Raw genomic sequence first — 14,223 nt, 5'->3', positions numbered from 1 at the left:
GGGTAATCTCTGCAAGACATGCCAGATCATCGACATGGACACCACCATTACACGTGGAAACACCACCCACCAGGTACGCGGCGCATACTCGTGCGACTCGACCAATGTAGTCTACCTCATACGCTGCAGAAAAGGATGTCCCGAAGCGTGGTACATTGGCGAGACCATGCAGACACTGCGACAACGAATAAACGGGCATCGTGCGACTATCAACAGGCAGGACTGTTCCCTTCCAGTTGGGGAACACTTCAGCAGTCAAGGACATTCAGCCTCTGATCTCCGGGTCAGCATTCTACAAGGAGGCCTTCAGGAGACGCGACAACGCAAAATTGCTGAGCAAAAACTTATAGCTAAGTTCAGCACGCATGAATGCGGACTCAACCGGGATCTGGGATTCATGTCGCATTACATTCGGCCCCCACCAACAAGCCTGGACTTGCAGAGGCCTACCGACTGAACTGGCTTGGGACAATTCACACCTCTTTAACCTGGAGTTACCTCTCTCTCTGCATCTTTGATGATTTGATTGCCTGCAGGTGCTCGCATTCCGGGGCATCTCTGACTGTGTCTATATAAACATTTCTGGAACAAGCCTTTCCATTCACCTGAAGAAGGAGCCGTGCTCCGAAAGCTCGTGTTTGAAACAAACCTGTTGGACTTTAACCTGGTGTTGTAAGACTTCTTACTGTGCTCACCCCAGTCCAACGCCGGCATCTCCACATCAGGGCACAATTGGAAATCTGGCTGGAAATCGTGTTTGAAATTACACTGGTCTTTTTTTAAAATAATGTTATAATTCAAGTTTCCGCTCAAACTTATTTGCACGTTGCCAAGATTTAAATCGTATTGAAATGTGAAATAAAACATATTTTTCCTTAAATACACCTTGATGTGTATGAGTGGAACCTCATGCAGTTTTATTAATACAGTTGAAAATGGGTTTATTACAAAAGCATTTTTAATAAGTGCCTAGCTCACCATTTGCGGGTACCTGATTTTAAATTGCAGCAAATTACTTCTTAAAAATTGCACAGAAGCATTTTCTAAATTCATTGTATTATAGTCGGCTCCTAGTAAATAAAAATATTAAAAAATTAACTTGCCTTTGCGCCTTTAAACAAGATTAATTTGGAAGAGCCTTTTCATATGGGAACAAAAGTGGTGGAAACTGTCCAAGCTCATTATTTTGACCTGGGAGAGGTACATAGTTGTGTGGGCAGGGCTGGCTTCCAGCATAATGTTTTTTTAAACCAGCGTTAGAAGATGGCGGAAACTCTAATTTTTGATCTAACCTTGCACGTTTTGAATCTTTAATTCTGATTTTGACCTTTTTTTTTAGGTGAATTAGGTGAGTTAGTTTCCACTAACTCAACATATTTAGAACTTTCTATTATAGTTGGGCCCAAATAATATTTGTTTTGTCTTTTTTGGGTGGAGGAGAAGGAGGGGTAGGGTCAAGTATGTGCACTTGGGGGAAGTTTGGAAATGCATGAGACAGGTGTTATGATCCTAGTTGATACTATTGGACAGAATGGAACCCTGGCTCAATGGACCATAACTTTCACTTTTTATTCAGAGACATGGATGAACAGTCACAGGATTGCAAATTAATTTTTAACAAAGAATAAAAGTTATTAAACACAAAAAGATTGACTATAATACAACTTTCCCACCTATATCCTTATAGAAATACACAGATTTTTAAGGATAGCACAAGTTACAAACTATATCTGTACCCTAATGTTGTCAGTAAATACACAGTCCATGTGAACCAACAGGCCAACTGTGGTCAGGCACATCACCCTCTGAAACCAAGTGGCGATGCCACTCCATAGAACTTCTGTGGATTTTTCATCAAATTCCCCCAGTTGCTTATCACACTGAGCCAATTGGTCACACTGGAACTCTGATTTCCAGATGCATGTTTTCAAACTCCACTCAAAGCATCTTCTCCTGCGCAAGGATTTTCTCTGATGACTTCACCAATAATTCACTTCCAGGATTTCAGTCTCTCCTTTCAGTATCCCTCCGCCTTGGATTGCAATGTGCATTCAAACTTCCACACAATTTCTCAGGTTCCCAGCAATGCCAATAGAACACCACAGCTTCATAGGCTATTATGGTGCCTCTAATCTTAGGGTTGCTTCAGATATCTAGCTTCTCGCTAGCCAACATAACTAGATTTGCACCTTTCAACTTTGTCTTTAACTGGGAACCTCTTTCTGCCCCTTTTTCTAACTTCAGTAAACAGTACCTTGTTCAGATTCCAGTTTTTTGTTCCTTTGACTTCAGTCTTTCTGGGACTTCTCTTTCATCCGCTGATTTCTGAAACTGTCTGTCTTTCGATTCTGGGATTTTTTTCCTGCTCCTTATTTGATTGTCCTGCCTCTGCTGACAATGTCTGTTAGAGCTGCTTTCTTTTCATGTACCTGGTTCCAACTGAGCCACAAGTGTGGGCCCCTGGTTGCCAAGCAACAAACTAGTCTTTTTAAAAACCCTGTCTGTTTTCATGTTGTAAACTCTTTAATTACAATGTAGGCACAGCCCCATACACATGCAGGCACCTTTGTTTAACATGAAGCTAATTAAAAGTTTTAAACCTTTCTTGTATAGAAACACAAAATTAAATTTACATAAAGCTATACCTTGTTTCCAATACCCATAAATACAAATATAGATTATTTAAAACTACCTGTTTCCTGACACTGGCAACAAAGGGGGAATAACAAATGTTGCTCTTTGGCTGGAACTACATGTGCACTGAGGACACACAAAGACATGATTGGTTACGGTTAAGACTTTCCATTTGATCAAGTAGTCTGCCACCTTTCACTGTGCTTCCGTAAAGAGGGCATGCTTTTCAAATAATTAAGTAACATTTTTTCAAAAGTGCTTTGACATCTTGCCTATCAAATTATACTTCTATTTTCCTAACCATAACATTATCTTCACTGCTCAGAGATAAAAAAAACCTAATTGTATTTTGTTAAAATTTTGTTAAAATCTGTTTTTTTTCATCTGTAGCTTTATAAATCTTAAAAATGCAAACTCCCTTTCCCCATAAAAATGAATTGCAAATTCTCCTACTCTTTGGACAGGCCTTTATCTACCTCTGCCGTGACCTGCACCACTCCATCATTGGACTAATGGACCTCCCTCAATTTTGCTGATGGTAGCAGAATGTTTATTTCCTTTCCTCCAGAACTCCCTCACTAAATCTTTTCCTTGCTTTCCTGTACCTTTTCCTGTTTTAAAATCCTCTTTAAAACCTATGTTTTCAAAAATGTTTCTGGGCATGTTTCCGATTATCTGTTGTGTGTTAGGAAATAGAGATAGATCGAGATAACTAATTTATATTTGTGCTGTATGTATTAGAAATAAGGTATAGGTTTATGTTTAATTGGTGTTTCTGTATTAATATGATCAGAAAGGGTTAAAACTTCTGTTTAGCTTCATGTTAAAAAAGATAGCCTGCAAGTCTGTGGGTTTTAGTTTTTCTTCGTGCAGGCAGGGCAGAGGAACAGAAAGCAAGTCCTAGAAGCTGACGAGCAGAATGTCCCAGGAAGACAGTTGAGCCAAAGGAACAAACAATAGGAATCTAGACAAGGTCCTGTTAAGTGAAATTAAAGCAAGGAACAAAGAAAGGGCTCTGAATTAAAAAGACAGCTGTACAAAGCAGATTTAAAGTCGGCTAGAGAGAAGTCTGATATCCTTGGTGATCCTAAGGTTGGTGACACCTTAATACAACCTGTGAAACAGTGGTGTTCTGCTGTTCTGGCTGGGTACCTGAGAGAGTGCATCAAAGCTTGAATGCACTTGGTGATCCAGGGCAGAGTAATACCAAAAGGAGAGGTTGAAATCCTGGGTGTGGATCCTTGGTGAGTGGGAGAAGATTCCAAAATGTGTTCTTTAAAAGTGGAGTTTGGAAACCCTCGTGTGAAAGCCAAAGTTCCAGTGAGACCAGTTGACTCGCAGTGTGACAAGCATCTTGGGGGATTTGATGAAAACTCCGCAGAAGCTGTTTTGGGGTTTCAGAATGTGCTGTGTCTGACCATGTTTCACCTATTGATTTACATGGACTGTGCTTACTAAGAACATTAGTGTATAAGATAGATTCTGTAACATGTATTATCCGTACAAATTTGTATATATCTGTAAAGGTATAACTGGGATGAAGGAGTAATGTAGTAGAGTTGATCCTTGTTTAATAAATGTTTTATTCTTTTGATAAAAAGTTCATGGGCACTCCTGTGATTCTCTTCATCCACATCTCTAAACAAAAAAATAAAAGTTAGGATCGATCAAGCTAGGGGTTCCATCCTGGGATCTGACTTATACAGTAGTTACATTAGGCGGGGTTGTCAACGTGTCTCTGTCTCTTATCCATGACCGTTGGACATTTATAATGACAATGGTGCTATATTAATGCAATATTTTAATTGTATTTTAACCTCCCTTTTTTCCTCCCCTTAATGAATTGCATACTTTATGGGCAGTTTTTATAAAGGTTAAGATTTGCGTTTAGATATTTTATGCTTGTGCTCACATTTTTAGAGTAGTGATGCAAGATAGAATATAGAATTTACTCCTTTTTATATAAAACAATTTTCATTTATATAGCTTTTTTAATGTCGTAAAGTGTCCATATTACAGTACCAAAAATACATTCATCTCAACTCTTTTGCACAATTACAGAATCAGAATAAATGTATTTATTCGAGAGTAGTTAGAAAGATAGTATCTTTGCAGGAATTTGCAGGTTCATTCTATGAATGTTAGGAAGAGTGCAACTAAAATTCCTCCATTTCAGAGCAGATAACCTTTGCAAAAGTTTAAATTTGGAATCTGTTTTTGAGCTTTATTAACCTGTTTCAATTAACTTGCCACATCAGTAGTACTGTCATAAATAACCCTTAAAGTTAAAATATTCGGTTGGAACTGAATCAAAATCAGCATACTCTTTTGAGTTACAGGAGCATGAAATTTATTCCGGTTCCCACCTTAATTGTGAAAGAAGCAATTGGTCTTCCAAATGTCTCACAAAAATGCGACTGTAGTTACTTCAAATAATTGCTGAATGTTTTGATGTAGAGAGCTGTAACCTAATCAAAGGGTTTAAGTGACATGTGAATAGTGAGCAAAGCGTAAACTTTAAAAACATTTTAAAAAAGTTTTTCTAATTAGGAGGCAATTTAGCATGGCCAATCTCCCTGCACATTTTTTGGGTTGTGGGGGAGAAATGTGCAAACTCCACATGGACAGTGACCCGGGGCCGGGATCAAACCCAGGTCCTCGGCGCCGTGAGGCAGCAGTGTTAACCACTGCGCCACAGCGTTAACCACTGCCACCCAAGCAAAGCTGAAACAATTTATAACTGCAATATCTGAATTCCGTTGTTAAACCTTTTAATTCATTGTGAAATCATATATCTATTAAAAATCTGTATGCACTTCTTGTCAACTTCTGCCAATTCTAAATTCAGAGACGGATTTACACTTTGTGGGGTCCCGTACTCACCTTTTCTGGCGTCTCCCCATGACATCACACCTCTGCAGGCTCCACCCACCCTCGCCTTGAATGCAAAGGCACAAGCCACAAAAATACACACATTGATCACCTGTTTTAGTGGTTTTTAACTTGTAAAACCAAACCTGTATGAATGCTGAATTGAAATCCAGGCATACCTCTTGTCAGAGCTTTGCAAAAATTGGATTAAGCTTTTAACTATAAATCTGTGACTCTGGATTTCAAACAACACTCATTCTACTCTGCTCCTGACCATTCCCCGCTCTCAAACTCTCCCTCCCTCCAAAATGCAACACCCCTCCCCCTCCCTCTCTTGCTTAGACAACACCCCCTTCACACAGTCGCCCCCCCCCCCAAACATGGGAGCAGCCGGCCGGCTCACCGTGGTTCATTGCTTTTGCCTTGTGCCTATACTCTCTGTTGCTGGCTGGCGTGCCCATCTCAGCCCTGTGGGTTGAGTTGCCTCCCATCTACCTTTGCTGCTCAGTGGCTGCTGACTGACTGGCTCACTTTAGCTTGTGACCTTCACCTGGCATCTTGCTACTGCTGGCTGGCGTGTCCTCCTCAGTCCAGGTCAAGTTGTCTCTCGCCTGCCTTCCTCGCTGCTCAACAGCTGCCGACTGGCTGGCTCATCTTGGCTCTTGGCTTTCACCTGGCGCCTTGAGCCTTGTCTCGCTGTTTCTGGCTGGCCTGCCTTCAGCCCTGGTTGAGAAACTTGCTGGCTGTGCCTTTTTTTCACAAATGTAAAACACAGGATCGTTTGCTTCTGTCTCTTTCCTTTCTTGTCTAGTCACCTCTAGTTAGATGCACTTTGCAGTTCTGGTCACCATATTATAAAGAAGGATGTTGCGGTACTGAAGAGGGCGCAGAGAAGATTTACAAGATGATATCAGAAATGTGTGGGAATACATATCAGGAGAGGCTGGGTCCCCTTTCACTTGAAGAAAGACAGCTGAACCTAATAAAAAGGTTTTGATAGAGTGGCTTCAGAGAGAATGTTTCCTATTGTAGGCTAGAGCAGTGTTCTTCAAACTTGATTTCCGGCGAACCATTTTTACCAACCGGCCAACCTTCAGGACCCAACCCGTCGACCTTCGTGACCCACGCCGGCCGACCTGCGCGACCCACCATTTACTCTTACCTTGTTTGCTGCTGACAAAAATGGAGGAAATGGTTTTGGGTCCCTTTGGCCCTCGTGTACACTCCTCCAATGGAACCTGTTGGATGAAGGTGAAGCCTTCCGGTGTCGGAAAGTATGGAGTCTCCATCTGTCCAAAGTTCTGAATTTTTTTCCTGTAAAATTTTATCAAATAAACCCCCCCCCCGAACTTGTAAAAAAAAATAAAATGAGTAAAATAAATGAATAAAACCCCCCCCGAACTTGTAAAAAAAATAAAATGAATAAAATAAATAAAAATTAAATGAATAAAATAAATGAATAAAAACAACTTCACAACTTGTAAAACAAAAAGCTGCAACCATTAAAAAAAATAGTGGCCGTATTGCTCATTTGTGCCTGATTATCGGGCACGCATGCGCAATGCGGCCAAATTTTTTTTTACATGCTCACGGCCGCTTGCAGCCGGCGTTATGAAAAGCCGGCTGCTGCGCGGGGATTTGCACGATTGGGAACGTCGCGGACAATGGCTCTGCGACCCTCCCGACACCCACCCGCAACCCACCCGCGGGTCGCGCCTCCGACTTTGAAGAACACTGGGCTAGAGCAGTTAGATGCCAACATTATAGGATAGTTACCAAGAATCCGTTGGGCGATTCAGAAGAAACTTTTCTACTGAAAGAGTGGTAAAATATGGAACTTGCAACCACAGGGAGTGGAATAGTATAAATGTATTTAAGGGGGAGCTAGACCAGCATATGAGGGAGTAGGGAATAGACATTTCTGATGATTATATGGATTTTAGATAGGTGAAGATGTGTTTATGGACAGGAGGGGGTTTAATTTAAAACATTCCTGATTTTTACTCCCCACCATCATTCTCTAAACAGAATGGAGTGTTTGATGTTTTACTTCTACCTTTGTAAGTGACAGTGAATTTTCCCCAACCCGTCAGTTTTCGAGTGATCCAATCCTCTATTAATAACCCGACAGCAAATTCTAGATGAGGTAAACTCAGAGGGTTAGTTTATTTTACACACACTCTAATGGGGGGGGGGGTTATTGTTATGTACTCCTGGTACATTCAAACAATGAAAGAGGAATAGTGGAGAGAAAGAGATACAGGGCAAAGCACACAGACAAAATAATAATAATTGTTCCATGCGAGTATAGAATGAAAAGTCCAATGATATATTCCTTCACAGAGGTTAGCAGGCTGAAGCTGATGTAGGGTAATCCACTTTTCCAGTGGTGCTGGCTTCCACATTGGGAGAAGCACGTAGAAATAAATTAATCTTGCAGTAGGCACAGGTACAGAAGTTCAGGTGTTTCAGTAGAAACTGCGCAGCTGAGGGCCCACCAGTTTAAACCTTGATAGGGCTTTGATTCTGCTACTGTTGTGTTGATCGAAGATGGTAGACTGCCTTCTTAACTTTACAAGGCAATATTACAGGTTCTAACAGCCTGAGGGTGGTGGGGGGGGGGGGGGGGGGGGGGGGGGGGGGGGGGTGGTATCATGTGACATTCCCCCACTTCTTCAACTTGGTTTGGACAAAGGATGTATATTCCTGGTCTGGATTCTTGAGATGGTTAATGTTTCATCCATTTAATAAGTTTACCAGAGGTTTCAGGGTCCTTTGACCTCACAGATTAATCATCTCTATTGGCCAGGGCTTTGCCTCAGAAATGTAAAGGGACCTTTTGGCATTTCCTTGGAATTTGATTTCTGCAGTCATTTGGGGCATTAACACATCTTCAGAGGTAACAAGGTTTCTGTGGTTTTCTGAAGGCTCAAAATTCCTTTTGTGTGAGTTATAGCTGGTCATGGCTTCAGTCAATGTAAAGCCCTTGTTATATATTAAAAAAATTAGAAGTAGCAAGGATGATATTGACATATGTTGTCTTCTTGGCATGACAGATGGGAGAGGCTCAAGTGGAGTATAAACACAAACATGGAACCAATAGGCTGAATGGCCTATTCCATAAATCCCTTGTAAAACTGACTTGTAAAATGGTCTTGAAGACTGTAGCACAGAAGAACCGAGAATGAAGAAAGGTGGGTCTGCAAAAATAATGAATTTATGAGTCAATAAAGCAACTTTCCTGGTGAGAAGCTGCTGGAGTTCAAAGTGAAGAATAGGTAGCTTAATAAAGCTTGACCTGGGGTATAATTCTATAAATTGGACATTAAGTGGAACCTGGTGCGACCTTTAAGCAGTGCTTACATTTATTAGTAAGAGTTATTTTGCTAGCTGCTAAGGAGTGGTAAACATGGTTAATTTTTCTCCAACCACACTCCCAAGAACATTGAGGTCAATTAATGTCACCACCGGCACTACTCTGGGAGAGATCATTTAACATGACACGCATGAATATTAAATTGGGCTCTCTGACATCTGGATGGTTTAGTATCAGATTATATGATTCATTTATCTATAACCTATTCAATGCTTTATCATGAAAATTAAGCTTCAGTCCTTAAAATGAATCTGAATTTAAGCACTATAGCACTGTTGGGTATCCTTGAGGATAATCTGAGTTTGGCAATTGTTTTTTTTAAAAATAAGGTCCTTTTAATCCGTCAGAAAGTACGCCAAGCACAACATTCTAAAACGTTCTTGCATTTACATTGTAACTAAAAAAAATCACAGGGAGCAAGTACATTTACACATCGGTAAAACAGAATACTTAATTTTGACAAAATCCACAAAACGTGTACCAACAATTTCAATCTCTCTTTACTTAGTTGTAAGTCCATTCAGAAACTTAGGGAGCTCCTACCACACTCCAAATTGCACAGCCAGCTAGTCCATGCAGAATCCTGGAATGTCCAACTATGAGGTAGTCAGAGACTGTGTCTAAACACGAGGTAAAGCGGTCTTATTGGCCTCTAATCAAATTTGATTTTCTTTCCTTGAGGAGTCGTCTTTACACCTCTGAATCCTCCAAATCCACCTTGACCACCGCCTCCTCGGCCACCATGACCTCTGCCGTCAAATCTATCACAACCTCTTTTCCCTCTTCCAAAGCCAACCACCAAATCCATCTCGACCACCTCGCCTGCTTTCGCCTTTCGGTCAAGCAAAGTCAAGTGTAATTTTGCACCAATCAATTTCTCCATCTTCCATCGCTTCCTTAGCTAATTTTGCATCTTCTGATGGGAAGCCCAAAGCCAAAACCTTTTGATCTTCCAGTTTCCCGGTCTGTTGCAAATCTAGCACTCTCAACTCTCTCAAAGGCTTCTTTCAAAATTTCTTCAGTTGTGTCATCATAAAGCCACAAACAAACAGTGTCTTGCTGGGACCACCACCACTCCTGTGGCCTTGGTTGCTGAAAACCAACCTCACCGGTCTCCCCTCAATTTCTGCATTGCTGTGATTCTCAAGAGCTTCTTTAGCATCGTCAATTGATTCAAACTTAACAAATGCAAATCCTTTCGACCGGTCATTTTTTTCTGGTATTTTGGTGAATGGTGCTTTCTCAAAAATATTCTGAAGGGATTCTTCTGTTGCAGAATATGCCAAGTTATTCACAATGAGCATATCAGAATCTGTGCTTGTCCAGCCTTCACATTTAACATACTCTTATCCCCATTTAATTCAACGGCAATGGCTCTACCCTCAATTTCAGTGCCTTGTTTCTGTTCCAATGCTGTATCTGCAGCCACTTAATTTTCAAATTCAATATAGGCAATGTCCCGTGTCCCTGAACCATTGCGAGAAGCAGGAATTTGGATGTCAATAGCATCTTCAAAAATCTCTTTGAGGTCATCCTGTGTTATCTTGAACGGGAGATTTTTGACAAACAATGTCTTGTAGCCCCTTTCTCGTTTGATATCTGCATTGCTTTCCATAGCGCATGCTTTGTCAAGTTTGACTGCAAGTCCCAGCACTTTGTTTCCATTGAATTCCAATGCTTTTTCTAGCTGTTCTTCGGTCAAAGTCTACATAACCAAATTTTCTGCTGTATCCAATTCGGGCATCGTGACTGAAAGTTTCTTCTTGGTGAAGAAGCCATTCAATGCTTTCTTTAGTTCCTGAAAGTTCTTCTCAGAGTTCAAGTTTCCAACAAAGAGCGAAAAGGATGCATCATTTTCAGTCTTGTGCTTCTTAGCTGGAGTAACCTCCTGCTCCTCTTTCTTCCTCTTTCCAGCTTTCTTTGGCCAGCAATCACAACTTCTTCCTCACCTTCACTCTCTTCTTCACTTTCATCTTTGTCATCTTCATCCTCGTCACCGTCCGGAGCTTTTACCATGCTAACTTTCTTTGTCTAGGGCGGTGGTGCTGTATCCATGGCTTCTTCCTCCTCAGATTCATCCTCATCTTCATCATCCTCCACTTGGTCAGATTCTTCCTTTGCTTTTTTTTGTCACATTAGCTGCAAGCTTAGGAGTAGATTTCTCTTCCTCAGATTTTTCCTCAGTCTTCTTCCTCCTCCTCATCATCCTCCTCGTCGTCCTCCTCCTCACTGCTCTTTTTGTTTTTGCAGCTTTACAATTTTTTTTGTTGGCAGACTGGTGTCCTAGCAGCTGGAGTTGAAGTCTTTTTAACAGGAGGTGCTGGTACTTCCTCCTCTTCACTTTCCTCCTCCGAAGTAGATTCTTCAAAATCTTCAAGTGAGCCTTTTTAGGTTTGCCTTCCTTTTTATCTGCCTTGGGCAGTTTCACCATTTTCAAAACACTTGCTTGTTCGCTCGAGAGGACGGACTGGACCCACACGCATCCACCACCACCACGGGCTTTGCAGCAAAGAGCGAGTTTGGCAATTGTTATTTGTCTCTGTAAAGTGCACCCGGAGTTATGGTGATAACTTAATCAAGGCCGTTCAAACTGAGTGTACCAGAAAGGTTATCCAAATTTTTTGAAGTGGTCACAGAAACTATGGAAAATGGGAAGCCTTTGGAAACAGATAAAATATATTAAAACACTGAATATAAATTGGTTATTAAAGTAGCACGAATTCTGATGAAGCCTCTGCTAAAATAGCTATGAAAGGGTTCAAATGAGCTAAGTACAGTGAAATTTTAACACTGAAATGCTGAGTGAGTTGGTAGAGGGAGACTGCTATCGTTGAACATGTACCAGGCAATGAAAGCAGTTGAACTTCTTAATCCTTCACTAATTAGTCAACCTACTGAACGAGAGTTTACGTGAACCAATTTGTTCCAGGTTTTGGTTCCTGGAGATTTTAGAATTCTGACCCAAAACTGGAACCCCAAGCAATGTCTCTTTAATCGGTGCAGCCAAAGACAAATTGGATTTTAAAAGAGATTAAATAGGAGGAGGCTATTTAGTCCCTCGAGTCTGTTTCATCATGGTACTGGATAATAGTTCATCAGTACCTCAACTTCATTCTTTCGACTGACCTACGCGTTAGTTAACTGCTTATTACCGTGATTAGAAACCGCAAAACAGCTGGTTGTTTACGGCGGTTGTTAACGGCGTAATTTGGTATCTCATTTGGTGTCTCAAAAAAGTGACTCGCATGATACATGAGGTATAGCATAAAATCATGTTTTGGGGTCTAAAATTTAGGGGTCGCATGATACGCGAGATCGCATGATACGCGAGTATATATGGTATATCTTTTGTTAACCTTACTCAATAAAAATCTCTGGATCTCTGTCTTGAACATTTCAATTGACCCAAAACATGCGGTCTTTATGGGATAGATTTCCACCAGAATTGGGTTCAGTCGGATTTTGATATCCGATATGAAAGACAGTTTTTTAGTGATGGACTTCCAGCACTGTTTATTTGTCATTAAGTTCAGAATTAAAAACAAATACTCACAGTGGATGATTTTCTCTCTCAGTACTTACGAACACCAGTCAATGGCTCCAACTGCAGTGACTTCTGTGGTATACTTGTATAAGTGAGAGCAGTGCATCACTGTTATTTGCAGTCCTGCGCAGTGTAAGGTGTCCAGCCCTGGGAAGCCATCAGCAATTGAAGTGGGTTTTATATTCAAGTGGTTTTCATATATGTACTCCAGGACGGATTAACACATATAAATAGGAATAGAAATCCATCCCATTCTCTGAAAGGCGCTGCCTCCCCAGGACTTTTTGTGTACTTCAAAATCAAAATTGGCTTAGCTGTGAGGCAGAGGGTGATGACAGACGGCTGCTTTAGTGACTGGAAGTTAGTGTCCAGTGGCATACCACAGAGATCTGTGCTGGGTCCCTTATTGTTTGTCATTTATATAAATGACATAGATGATTATGTGGGGGATAGGATCAGTAAGTTTGGGGATGGGCTGATTGGCTGGGTGGTTAATAGTGAAGTTGAGTGTCTTGGATTATAGGAAGATTTAGATGGGATGGTCAAATAGGCAGAAAAATGGCAGATGGAATTTAACCCTAAAAAGTATGAGGTAATACACTTTGGGAAGGAGTAATGTGACAAGGAATTATTCAATGAATGGCCTGACACTGGGAAGTTCTGATGAACAAAAGGCACTTTGGAATGTTTGTCCATAGATCTCTGAAGGCAGAAGGACAGATTAATAGGACTGTGAAAAAGGCTCATGGGATACTTGCCTTTATCAACCGAGGCAAAAATTACAAAAGCAGGGAGGCCATGTTGGAGTTGTATTGAACTTTGGCGCGGCCACAGCTGGAATACTGTGTGCAATTCTGGTCATCAAATTATAGGAAGGATGTGATGGCACTGGAAGGGATGCAGCGGCGATTCGCCAGGATGTTGCGTGGGATGGAACATTTAAGTTATGAAGAGAGGTTGGATAGGCTTAGGTTGTTTAGGGGCTGGTTTAGCATATTGGGCTAAACAGCTGGCTTGTAATGCAGAACAAGGCCAGCAGTGCGGTTTCAATTCCCGTACCAGCCTCCCCGAACAGGCCATGTTGTGGTGACTAGGGGCTTTTCACAGTAACTTCATTGAAGCCTACTTGTGACAATAAGCGATTATTATTATTTTTGCTGGAGCAGAGAAGACTGAGGGGTGACCTGATCGAGGTGTACAAGATTATGAGGGACGGGGTGGATAGGGAGCCCTTAGTTGAAGGGTCAGTTACGAGGGGACACATGTTCAAGGTGAGGGGCAGAAGATTTTAGGGGGATTTGAGCAAAAACTCTTTTACCCAGATGGTGGTGACGGTCTGGAATGCACTGCTTGGGAGGGTGGTAGAGGTGAGTTGCCTCACATCTTTTAAAAAGTACTTGGATGAACACGTGACACGTCTTAACATTTAAGGCTTTGGGCCTTGTGCTGGAAAATGGGATTGGGTAGACAGGTCAGGTGTTTTCCATGCATTGGCGCAGACTCAATGAGCCGAATGGCCACTTCTGCACTGTATTTTTCTGTGATGTGGCATATGTGCATTTCTTTCCTACTCTGTGCAGTCTCTTTCAGCACAGTTGTCTTGCTGTGCTGGGTACAGAGTAGGCAGACTCTACTCTTTTGCCCCATGCAATACAATATCCAGGCATATATATTTGGCAAAACTGCACTGTTATTATTCTGTTTTAAATAGCTTGTACAGCGCTTCATATTATCACCTCCTTTCGAGCCTTTTTCATGCCACATTAAACCAGCAGACTTAAGATTGCACAAAAGTACA

At 41.4% G+C, this 14,223-nt stretch overlaps 1 protein-coding gene and 1 pseudogene across 9 annotated transcripts in view; one reads left to right on the top strand and one right to left on the bottom strand.

Moving 5' to 3' along the window:
* The window catches only part of LOC119970060 (mitogen-activated protein kinase kinase kinase kinase 3), a 354,117-nt gene that overhangs the window by 24,160 nt on the left and 315,734 nt on the right, over window positions 1–14,223 (top strand). The gene's annotated exons all lie outside the window — the stretch shown is intronic.
* Window positions 9,211–11,312, bottom strand: LOC119970092 (annotated as a pseudogene).

Source organism: Scyliorhinus canicula, chromosome 1, assembly GCF_902713615.1.
Source record: "Scyliorhinus canicula chromosome 1, sScyCan1.1, whole genome shotgun sequence".
Lineage (NCBI taxonomy): Eukaryota > Metazoa > Chordata > Chondrichthyes > Carcharhiniformes > Scyliorhinidae > Scyliorhinus > Scyliorhinus canicula.
The sequence above is the reverse complement of the archived record's forward strand: the minus strand, read 5'-3'. Positions and strand labels throughout refer to the sequence as shown.